Here is a 10,941-nt window from a genome sequence, read left to right on the forward strand (position 1 = left end):
GCATGTCAAATATCAACCCCAAAGGGCTTTGACTGGCAGTAGCTTTTTAACAAAAGCAGAAAATAACCTTATTTGATTTCACACTTACGGGCAAACTTTTAGACTAATAGTCATTAGCATAATGAAGACTTCTTAGGAGAGATGATTCAAGAGTTGTGTTTTTTTTCTTTTTTCTTTCAAGAAAAGATATTACAGTAAAATAGGAAGTAAGTCTTGGTAAATAGCAAGAATTTTACTGTGAGCTTAAATATTTATTTTATTGCCCAGTGCAAAATATCTAAGTTCTTGATATTTCTAACAAGTTAAATACATACCCAAAGTAGCTTCTACACAAGCAAGACCTGGCGATTGAAGTTGCCTTTTTAAATAGCAATTTTAACAACTCTCAAACAGAAATAGAAATACTACCTTCTATTTTGTTTAAAGTTCATTTCCTGTCTCTAGGATATTCACTGACCTTTCAATGTTGGCCAGTTTGCTTTTTTACTTTTTCCTGTGAGTCTTATTCCCGTTCTCATTGACTTCATTCCATTCTTGACCTCTCTTCCCCTCAAGAAAATTAAATGCAGCCCAAAACATATTGGACCCCAATTAGTTTTACAGCTCTTCTTAGCTTCCTACTACTTCATTCTTTGGTCTGTTACAAGTCATTTGGCCATACACATTCAACCTGCACAAACCTGCACGTTCACATACACAACAAACTTTATCCTTAATAGATTGCTTTTTCTACATTTCTTATTTACAAATTTTGAAATCCCCTTAGGCTTGTATCAGAAATTTCTCGGTAACCCTTAATTATATCAGTTTTATTCAATATCATTCAGTTCCTGGAAGCAATATCTGTTCTTATGGATATTTTTCTATCTATCGTATTTTTATTAAAACCCATAATAGACTCTATTTTATCTTCTCCATAGATGAGTGCATTAAAGAAGAATAATGCGAGTAAAAGGGATATTTTTATGGGACATGTCCTGGGATCACACGTTGAATGACTATAAATAAACCACATATGATTCCGTTTCACCTAAAGTGTTGAAGAGGACGGAGCATTCTTATCTGTGTGATGAGATAATTTGTAATCTTCTCTTCTTCCTTAGGGCAACTAAGTGCATGTGTAAGCTTGTTTGTGCTTCTAGAAATGTCTTTAATATTTCCCCGAACTCCACCACAACATTTTCAGTGAAAAATAGCTCTGCAGTTGTTTCATCATGCTAATTGAAATGAATTATTATACCATACAGAAAAAACCTTCTCTTCAAAATTAGACTTTGCAAATATTTCTGATTTACCTGCAATTGGATTACAAGAGCAAAATAATGCTTCAGAGTTATCTAGTTAGAAAAGGAATATGCATCTTAGCAAAAAAGAAGTGAATGAAGAAAGGAAGCCTTACAGAAATGGTATAAGTTCATTCTTACATTTAGATACATCAGTTAGGTATTAAGTTGAAACCATTGTATGATTCATATTTTCAGCCTTTGGTGACATTAAAATGGTAGTTAATTAAGATACACTCCTCCCCCATTCCACATTCATAAGCCTCTGGCCAAGGAATGTGCTTTTCCTTCCTCTCTATTTTTCTTGTGATTTGTGTTACCCTGAGAAAAATGAGACAGTACAGTTCTGTGGTTTGCAGGGTACTCTTGCTCTATTAGAATGCCTAACAAGTTCAATACATAAAATTGCCTCCAGGATTCCTTTAGTCTGAATCTGGGGCTACTAATCATGGCCGTTCCCCATGTGCTGACTACCCCTACTCCAGGCTTGCTTCATTTAAGTATTCCCCACTCCTGACGCTCTGAAGCCCCCGTAGAATCTCTTTCTCCAAACATCTTCAGATCCTCTTGGGCTCTGTGTTTACACTGCATTACCACAGATTTTTAAAAACACACTCAAATGAAAACAAAAACAAAACTCTGGATGGGCTCCACTCTGAAAAGCGGAAGCGCCAGGAGACAAATTCTGACGCCAGTAGCTGCTGGTGTTTGTTAATTTCCCTGCACGTGTGGGCTACGCTCCTAACTCTGGGATGCATGACCCCCTACACCCAGCAGCCCGCAGAAAACCTCTGCCCAGGCCCCTCCCTTTCTCCTCACATTCCGCTCCCGGCGTGGCCACCTTCACGCCCCAGTCCAAGACTCCTTGTCGCCTCACCCACTTACAGCAACGGAGTGGTGAAACCACCCATCATCGTTTATGATATTACGGAGGAGAGTTTAAGCTCTGACACTTCAATGCATAAGTGGTCTTGAAACCAGTTTTGTGGGTCCCGATCCACTTACTATCTTTTAACTTTTTATTTTTAAATTAGTATAGGTTCACAGGAAGTTGCAAAGAAATGCACAGAGACGCCCCGTGGACCCGTTACTTTCCATCTTGCATGACTATAGTACGATATCTAAACCAGAGACTTGACATGGGCACAATTCTCAGTTACTCCGATTGCGTCACATTACAGATTTTGCAGTACGTGAATTTATTTGAGTGTGTATTTGTATAGATCTATGCAATTTTATCATATTGTGTAGACTCGTGTAACTACCAACTAAATCAAGATAATTACAGAAGTAAAATTAGTCTTGAAGATGTCACAGCTGTGGGATGCCTGGGTGGCTCAGTCGGTTAAGTGTCTGCCTTCCTCTCAGGCCATGATCCCAGGGTCCTGGGATCGAGCGGCGCAGTGGGCTCCCTGCTCGGTGGGGAGGCTGCTTCTCCCTCTGCCTGCCACTACCCCTGCTTGTGCTCTCTCTGTCTCTCTGATAAATAAATAAATAAATAAATAAATAAATAAATAAATAAAATCTTTAAAAAAAGAAAAAAAATGTCACAGCTGGTAAAGGTAAGAATTGTTCTATTAAGCTGTTGTTTCCATTTTACATACATTTATGTAACACATTTTCACACATGTTACATGAGTGTATACAAAGCTATGGCATAAAATGTGTAAATATAACGTATAACATAAAATGTATTTCTTACTTTTCGGGATGATGAACACATTTTAAGAGCCACTGTCCTAGACCCTTGCTACTCAAGGTCTGGTCTATGCACTGACAGCAACAGCTCTTTGGGATCTTGGTAGGGATGCAGAATTTCAGGTCGACCCCCAAGCCTACTGAATCAGAATCTGTATTTTTAAGCAGGATCCTCAAATGATTTAACGTGTACATTGAAGCCTGAGAAGCACCTTCCTGGCAGATACTTTCACTGAATCTGCAAGAGGGTAAAATACAATCTCTGCATTTCATTGAGAGCCGAAATGAGGGCAATGACCTTTGCAAAGTTTGAATAGAGACCTGGCATCACGATTGTTTTTCCTTGCCTGCTTTAATAGGAGGTGACCCTTGTCAGAGTCCATAGGGCATGGCTGCCACGGAAACGGTGACAGAGTTTACATCGGCAAGTTCTTTATTCTTTCAGGATTTTGTAATGCTTTCCATCAGCAGCCAGGGCACAAAAAAAATCTGTGGTCCTTTTTAGTTTCCACAGAATAGTGATGTCAGGGGAGGGAGTTTAGCCCACAGTATTTTCTGCTTCAATAAAGGTAGTTGAAAGCTCACTGTCTCCCGCCTGCTTGGTGCTCCCACCACACAGTGTTATTTTTCCTTCTCTTTTCCAGGTAGGTGACCCAAAGAATACATATGGGGAAAAATAAGAGAACAATGTGGCCTTGCTCATTAAGGTTAGAATCCTGCATTATGTGTCCATGATTCCTGAGGAGCTCCCACTCTGTGAGCTTCATCACTCTTTATGAGATTAATAAAATTATCGAATATTATTCTTGTAGCGTCTGTGCTTTCATCTCAAAAATAACACGCATGATAGCAATTCCAAGTGAGTAGCGCTTTCCAATATCCTGGTGTTTTTGTAGTGGGAAAGCCGGGGGCGGGGGGGAGGGGGAAGGGAAGGGAGGTTTTCGAATGACAGTCATCTAACTCAGATTCATTCCACCAACTCCTAGCTACTGTTCTTGAAGTAAGGCTAATTAATGTAATTAACACACTTCAGGCAAAATAACCCACCCAAATATTAACAGAATGTCTTTCATAAGAAAAAACACAAAATGTGTTTCTGTCGTTTTATTTCTGCTTGAGGAGGCAATATTGTGAAGGAACGTGAAATCCTTTAATTAGACACAATTTAAAAGCCAGACAGAAAATTGAGATGCTGAGAATTCTACCTTGAGAAGCGATATTCATACTCAAGAGCATCAGACAATGCACCACACACAGATGTTTTACAGTGAATAAGGTGATCTCATCACACCAGAATATTACTCTGTTATAATAACCACATTAAGATAAACTTCGATCACAGCTAGTTGTAGCTTCATAATGAGATTAAAAGTCTACCCAGGTAGATGTCTCAAGTTACATTTAAACAAGAAATTCTGATTCCCCCGCCCCCCGTCCCCCGCGCCCCCATCCTAGGTACTTCTTGTATGCACACACATTTTCCAGTTAGGAGAGAAAGCAGGAGGGTGATGCTAACACTGGATCCAGGGAGTGCTCTGAACACGGAGCTGAGATTGCACTTGTCTCTAGACCTATTGTGTGTTACTGGAAAGCACACAGGCCTGGGAATCACCAACCAGTCTCTAGGCCTGACTGTCTAGGATTACCAGAGCTACCTGGGGTTAGTTTTTCCCATTCTTGGCTCTGGTCTCCTTATTTCAAAATGAACAAGTTGGACCCTCTGGTCCCCAAATTTCTTTCCACCTCTGATATGTTGTTATTTTGTTCCATTGTTCCAAATAATGCAAAGAATATAGAATTTTAAGATTTCAAGATCATCTAGGGCTCAAAGACCCTCAGGCCATGCAACCCTCCTATCCCGCTTGAAGACATCCAGCACTCACACCCAGATTACGAGCCCATCGATGAACTGAATCTCCCATCCTGCAAAACCATACCTTGCTGAGGCTCACATTTAATGCCTGGACCCCCAGTTAGTGATTCGAAAGACTTCCTATAGTCTTGTTAATTATCAGTTATCAAATGAACATCTTGAGTGTCTACTTGCCACCCTGCCCCCAGCACACAAGCTACCTGGGAAGTATTTAAATCCTGGGCCTCGTTCCCAACCCCCATGTTAAATAGATTTCTTAAATAAAATGGTTTTAGGTTTTAAATCTTTAACTGCTGGCAGAATTAACCAATTTCTAACTAGTCTCAAATGAGAGTTTAATAACCCTTTATTTATTTAATTTTTTTTAAAGATTTTATTTATTTATTTGAGAGAGAGAGAATGAGAGACCGAGCACGAGAGGGAAGAGGGCAGAGGGAGAAGCAGACCCCTGCTGAGCAGGGAGCCTGATGTGGGACTCGATCCCGGGACTCCAGGATCATGACCTGAGCCGAAGGCAGTCGCTTAACCAACTGAGCCACCCAGGCACCCTAATAACCCTTTAAAAGTAAATGTGGAACTTAATTTATTTTCAACTGTGCTGATTGAGTTTTTCTTTTTTGGCAGATTTTTTTCCTGCTTTCTTCTTCCCCGCCCTCTCCAAACACACATACTACACCTACAAAGTAAGGTAGAATTTATGAGATCTCATTTGACTTAAAAGTGGCATCCTCATAAATTAATGATATAATTATGATACTTGGGACAGTCGCTATGGACTTATTTGGAAAGAAAGATATTTTAGGATTTTGCCTTTCCCTGAGAGATTGCAGCTTGTAAGTCACTCTTTAAAAGCTGTCGGGATTTATTGTCTTTTGCTAGGCTTTATTGTACGATATTATGAACTCCGGGTGTTCAATAAATAGCTGACAATGATGAATGACAATGAGTCCATGAAATACTTGGTGGCATCTTCAAGTGCCAAATAATTACACTTTCCTAATGCTGGGACCTTAACTCACATTCAAGGACAACCTGTTATACCAGATTTTTACAGCCCATATAGCTATTGTGATTTTCTTATCTATCTATTAAAGAAAAAGTTAAAATTGGGAAGAATATTTATTTCTTATAAATAGCTGTAGTATTGTTTATAAAGGTGAATCATTTGGCTTACTCACTAATATTTCTACTTAGATATATGATCAAAACATGTTTGACTGAATGCTGAAATATTTACAAGTATAAAATATTCCAAGTATACAGGCATATTGAAAAGTAGAGAAAATAATATAATGGACCCCAATGAATCAATCAGTAAATCTAAAAGATGTTAGCAGTTTGCCATATTTGCTTCAGATCACTTTCCAGTCTTTTCTTTCTTTAAAAAAAAAAAAAAATCCAGCTAATGTTTCACATGCCTCCATCCCTTTTTCCCACAGCCCAAGATAAACACTATCCAGAAGTTGATGTGTGTGGTGGACACTGGGATACCCAATCCAGATGAAATACCCCATTCTGATCACCCCTCAGAGCTCATCTGGTGAGAGTTCTATGGAAGAAGGCTCCCAGTTGACAGCCTTACTTGGGGAGAGATGGGATTAGGAGGTAGGCAGATCATGTAGGATCTTGTGGGCTATGTTAAGATGTTTGGATTTTTTTTCCTAATTGCATTAACCATATCCTGTCGTTTTGCTAAAGGAATTGGTTTAGTTGTGAAAGTCACTTGAAATTTGCATATGCTAGCTCACAGAATAAAGTCTCACCTTTTAGCTTGAAATATGGAGCCCTTTTTGAGCTGTGCACTCCTAACCTTTCCTACCCTATACCCCCATCCCTCCCTTGCTAGCCCCACACCTACATCTGTCAGACTGATCTGCTGCTGATTGTCCTCAGAAGACAACAGTCTTCATCCTGCCTTTGTCCCAACCCTCCCCACCTCCCATTTCCCATGGCCTGGAATGCCCTTCCCCTGCCTATCAACACCACTTCCCCCTACAAGACCCAGCCAAAAGCTCTATCCCATGAAGCCTTCCCTGACCACCCAAACTCTCAGCAATTTTCCCTCCTCTAGATCAACACTCTTATTTGTTATCTGTCCTATTGATTCTGGTAATTTCTAGTCCCAGGGGAATGAGGAGGGGACTTGTTTCTCTAAAAGAGTCCATGTGGAGGCAGCCTGGGCAGACATGCTCCTTGTAGTAGGTGGCTTCTACCACTGTAGGAGAAACCGAGGGCTTAAATGCTGTAAAAATAAGGTGGGTTGAGCCAGGCCAAGGTAAGGACAGAGGCAGATGGGGTTTTATAACCCTAAGTGTAGGAGCAGTATTCAGTATTCCTTCTTTGAGGAGATTATCTGTTAAGCGTGTTGAAGGTGGAAAAACTGAACAACAAACCTCCAGTTGGAACCACGAGAGCTCAGGAAAAACTAGTGGTTGTGCTGCAGCTGGAGCTTCCCCTCCTGATGGAGGAAGCCTCATCTCCAATGCCTGGCTGGAGACCGAAATCGGTCGTACTGCTGAGGCCGAGTGCCAGTGTTGGGGCCATGTTGTCAGGAACATCAAACAAATAGAAAGAAGGAAGTCCTTTCCCCCCTTCTGCTTTCTGTTCTCCCTCTGGTGCAGTGGCCCTGACACCTGTTGGGATGTTAGAGTGACCTATGGGAGATGTTAAATGGTGATATCTAGGCTCCCCAGACCACTTGAAAACTATTCTCTAGGTATGGGCCCAGTCATCTTTAGGTTGCAAATGTTCCCAGGGTATTGTGATGCAGAGCGATGATTGTAATCCACTGCTTAGCACCTCCTGTTGGCAGAACCAGGTGGCAAAGTTGTCTGGGGAAAGTGTTTTTCAGAATCAGAATCCCAGCATCCCAGAGTAGAATGCAGAAGGATGGATTTGAACCTGAGAGACAGTGGTCATGGCACAACATCCTTCTAGATAGGAATAAGGTTATGTTTTAGTGAAAAATCCAACTTCCAAGACATGATTTGGAAGATCTGGAATTAGGGGAAATGGATATCACACTGAAAGACAACCTGGGTTCCCATGGAAAAAGTGGAGCATCAAAGGACCCTTTTCCTAAGCTTTATTATGAGCAGTTAACATACTGGAATCAGGGTTCATGGCTTTCCATGTCAGCCCCGTCCACTTACTATTCTGAGATCTTGACATTATTTAATCTTTTGGTCCCCTACTTTCCTTATCTGTAAAAGGAATCAAAAATAGAAACAATTTCACTGGCTTGTGAGACTCCAATGAGATACAGAATGGACAGCATTTAGCCTAGTTTATGGCATCCAGGAAGCCCTGAAAAGTGCCATACTTTCACTCTACGTTTACAGAAGGGTCAGGCTCAGTGGAAAGTGACTGTCTGTGGGGCACACTTCTGTGCTCCTAGTGCAGGGTAACTCTTCTACTTCCTGGTTGGAAAATTTAGTCTGCGGGTGGGGTTCTGTGATGGGGAGGATGGGTGTAACAGAAAGGAGTCCTGGAAACAGGTGGAGCGACTAATGAGCTTTGGCCTGAGACGGTGCTGGGTGCATGTTGAGGAAGGGTAGTGCAGTCAGCAGTCAGAGGCATTTTAGAAGGCTGTTTCCATCTCAGGCCCTTGCACTAGCTCTTCTCTTGTCTGAGATGTGTTTTCAAGGATGTATCCTTCTCACCATTCAGGTCTGAGTCCTAATGTCACCAGCTTCTGGAAGGAGGCTTCTCTAACCACCTGATTTAATGTTATTCCTTATTGCTTTTCCTCTTGTTATTCTCTCTCCTTTCTGAATTTTCTTCATGGGATTTGTCATTAACTGATATTATCATGTCTATTTATTCCACTCCATGAGATTGTAAACTCCTTAGAAACAACCTAGAACAGTGCCTGGCACCAATAAAAAACTTAAACTAGAGAGAGGAACTCAAGAGTGGTATTATGGCTTGCAACTCAGTGGGAATGACAATCATGTTCCAACTACAAATACACACAGAGCACTGGTGTTGGCGGCAGAGGGCAGAACTGACTGCCCAGGGTGGTGGTTATGTCACTTTAGCCAGACATTCATTACCCAGCAGCCTATTCTGTCACCAAGCAGGTATGACTACTCCATCTGGGAGGATGCATTACTCACCTACTGCCAAGGCCAACAGTTTAATCTCAGAATGGCTCAACTGTAGCAGTAGAGGTTTAGCCATGGTCCAGAATGTTCCTCCAGCTTTACTCATGAATCACTTAGTTGTGCTAACTCACCCCAACCAATTGGTCCCCCAATATTCTTCGTGGCCTTCCTACAACAATACTATCAACCCAAGACCTTTCTACTCTTGGTCCTGGGCTACTAATGAGGAATCAATGATGGGTTAGTTCTTCCTGGAAGAGTAGGTGAACAGCGAAGTTGACCACATCACAAGGAATGAGGCTACCAAATATGTAGCCTGAGAGAGGTAGGGATTTAGAATAATCTCTCTTGAGGAGTCAATACACCTGGCTACCCTTGGGCCATATGTTGGGGTTTAGTCATTCATTTATTTATTTATTCAGCTGGCATTTGTTAAGTACCTACCACATCCCAGCCACTGTACTAGGTGTTAAGAACCAAGAGGAGTTTTATTCTGTGTACTTCCTGAAGCTGAAGTTTATTGCTACAAGGGCTATTCTTTCTTCAATTATACGGCAGACGTGTCTGTACATATGCTCCTAGGACCCAGGTCTAGCCTCTCTTTTGGTTTGAGAGATTCTGTCTTTGGAATAGATGTTCTGTTCTGCTGTGCTGAACTTTCTGTGGTCCTGGGCGAGTTTCCTTGGAAGGGACTTAAGTTAGTCCCTTTCCTTTGGCTGCTACTGTGGAGAAAATTGTATCAACCCTTTCCTTTTCACAGAAAAAAATAGCTTTCAGTTAGGGCTATAAGATGAAAAATGGATCTTCCTCTTTTCAACTGGACAGACATGATTATTATGATACTTCTTTGTAATGCTATCAAACACCACCTGCTCAGTGAGCACATTAGCATTTTAAATATATTTTCTGTTAGGAGAATATGACATCTGAGATATGATACAGGGATGTGTGTTTCAGTTATCTCTAGCACATTTAGATAGCCAATAACTGTAATCATAAAGAAGAAAAACTTCATACTTAAAAAAATCATACCCCACAAAACTAGACAATCAAAAGGATGAAATCTCACTCACAGAACCTTCCAGAAACTGATGAAAGCTAAATGACAAGGTATTTCAATGAGAATGTCAGAGGGAACAGTATTCCATTACTTCCATTTAGGATAAGCTGAATGAGGCAGTTTCAGCCTGAAGAGGAAGAATATGGGCTGCCTGACCAAAAGGAAACTGCCTCCCGGAAAAAGGTACTGGGAAAAACAAAGAAAAAAAAAACTTACTTTGACTTTCCAAATACACAGATCTGCAATATTTACTGTCAAGCAGAGTGGTCTTGGTTATATGCAACTAGCAATGCATAGAGCAGATACAAAAGCACGTTCATGGGGAGAAAACACTTAAAAACAGAGAAGTAGCAAAAAGCATGTAACCCTGACCTCTCAGTTATTCCACAGAACATTCCTGGCATAAATATTCATGGACAAGATCCCAGCAGAGAGGGGTCTACCTTGGCTGGCAGTCAGAGAGCACTCCAAGAACATAAATGAGTCCTATGCCCACACCATAGTACCTATTTGTAGGTTTAGCCTAGGAAGGGTTGGGAACATCTAATTCTAAGTTGTAATAAATATATCTATCAAGGGACCTCTAGGCACAAGAAAATCCATAGGGAGTATGCATACTGGACGCTGGGAACAGTCCTGTCTACCAAGAATGTGGATATCAACCAAAGGCTTTGCTATCCCTCTGCAGACTGGCTCAGTCCAGCTAAGCCAGCTCTCAGGTAAGCTATTAAAAGAAAGCAGATGAACCTCTAAGGCCATCTACATTCGTTGCTCGTCAGTGGGGAAAAGGATTAGTAAAATCAACTGAAGAAAAAAGAATCTTTATTTATGGTTTTTATAAAGATCTCTAGCACCTTACAGATGATTATTTTGCCCAACTGAACTGAAATCTTAGTAATGGATAATCACTTCTGAGGACAT

General features: G+C 41.0%; 1 long non-coding RNA gene across 1 annotated transcript; it reads left to right on the top strand.

Moving 5' to 3' along the window:
* The first annotated feature begins 3,512 nt into the window (after nucleotides 1–3,512).
* On the top strand, nucleotides 3,513–10,617 carry LOC118011818. The gene is made up of 4 exons (XR_004679542.1): nucleotides 3,513–3,688; nucleotides 6,294–6,459; nucleotides 10,122–10,203; nucleotides 10,598–10,617. It is a non-coding gene; the product is annotated as an uncharacterized LOC118011818 (long non-coding RNA).
* Nucleotides 10,618–10,941: the final 324 nt, after the last annotated feature.

Source organism: Mirounga leonina, unplaced genomic scaffold, assembly GCF_011800145.1.
Source record: "Mirounga leonina isolate KUSES-001 unplaced genomic scaffold, KU_Mleo_1.0 Mir_151, whole genome shotgun sequence".
In the NCBI taxonomy this organism is placed as follows: Eukaryota; Metazoa; Chordata; class Mammalia; order Carnivora; family Phocidae; genus Mirounga; species Mirounga leonina.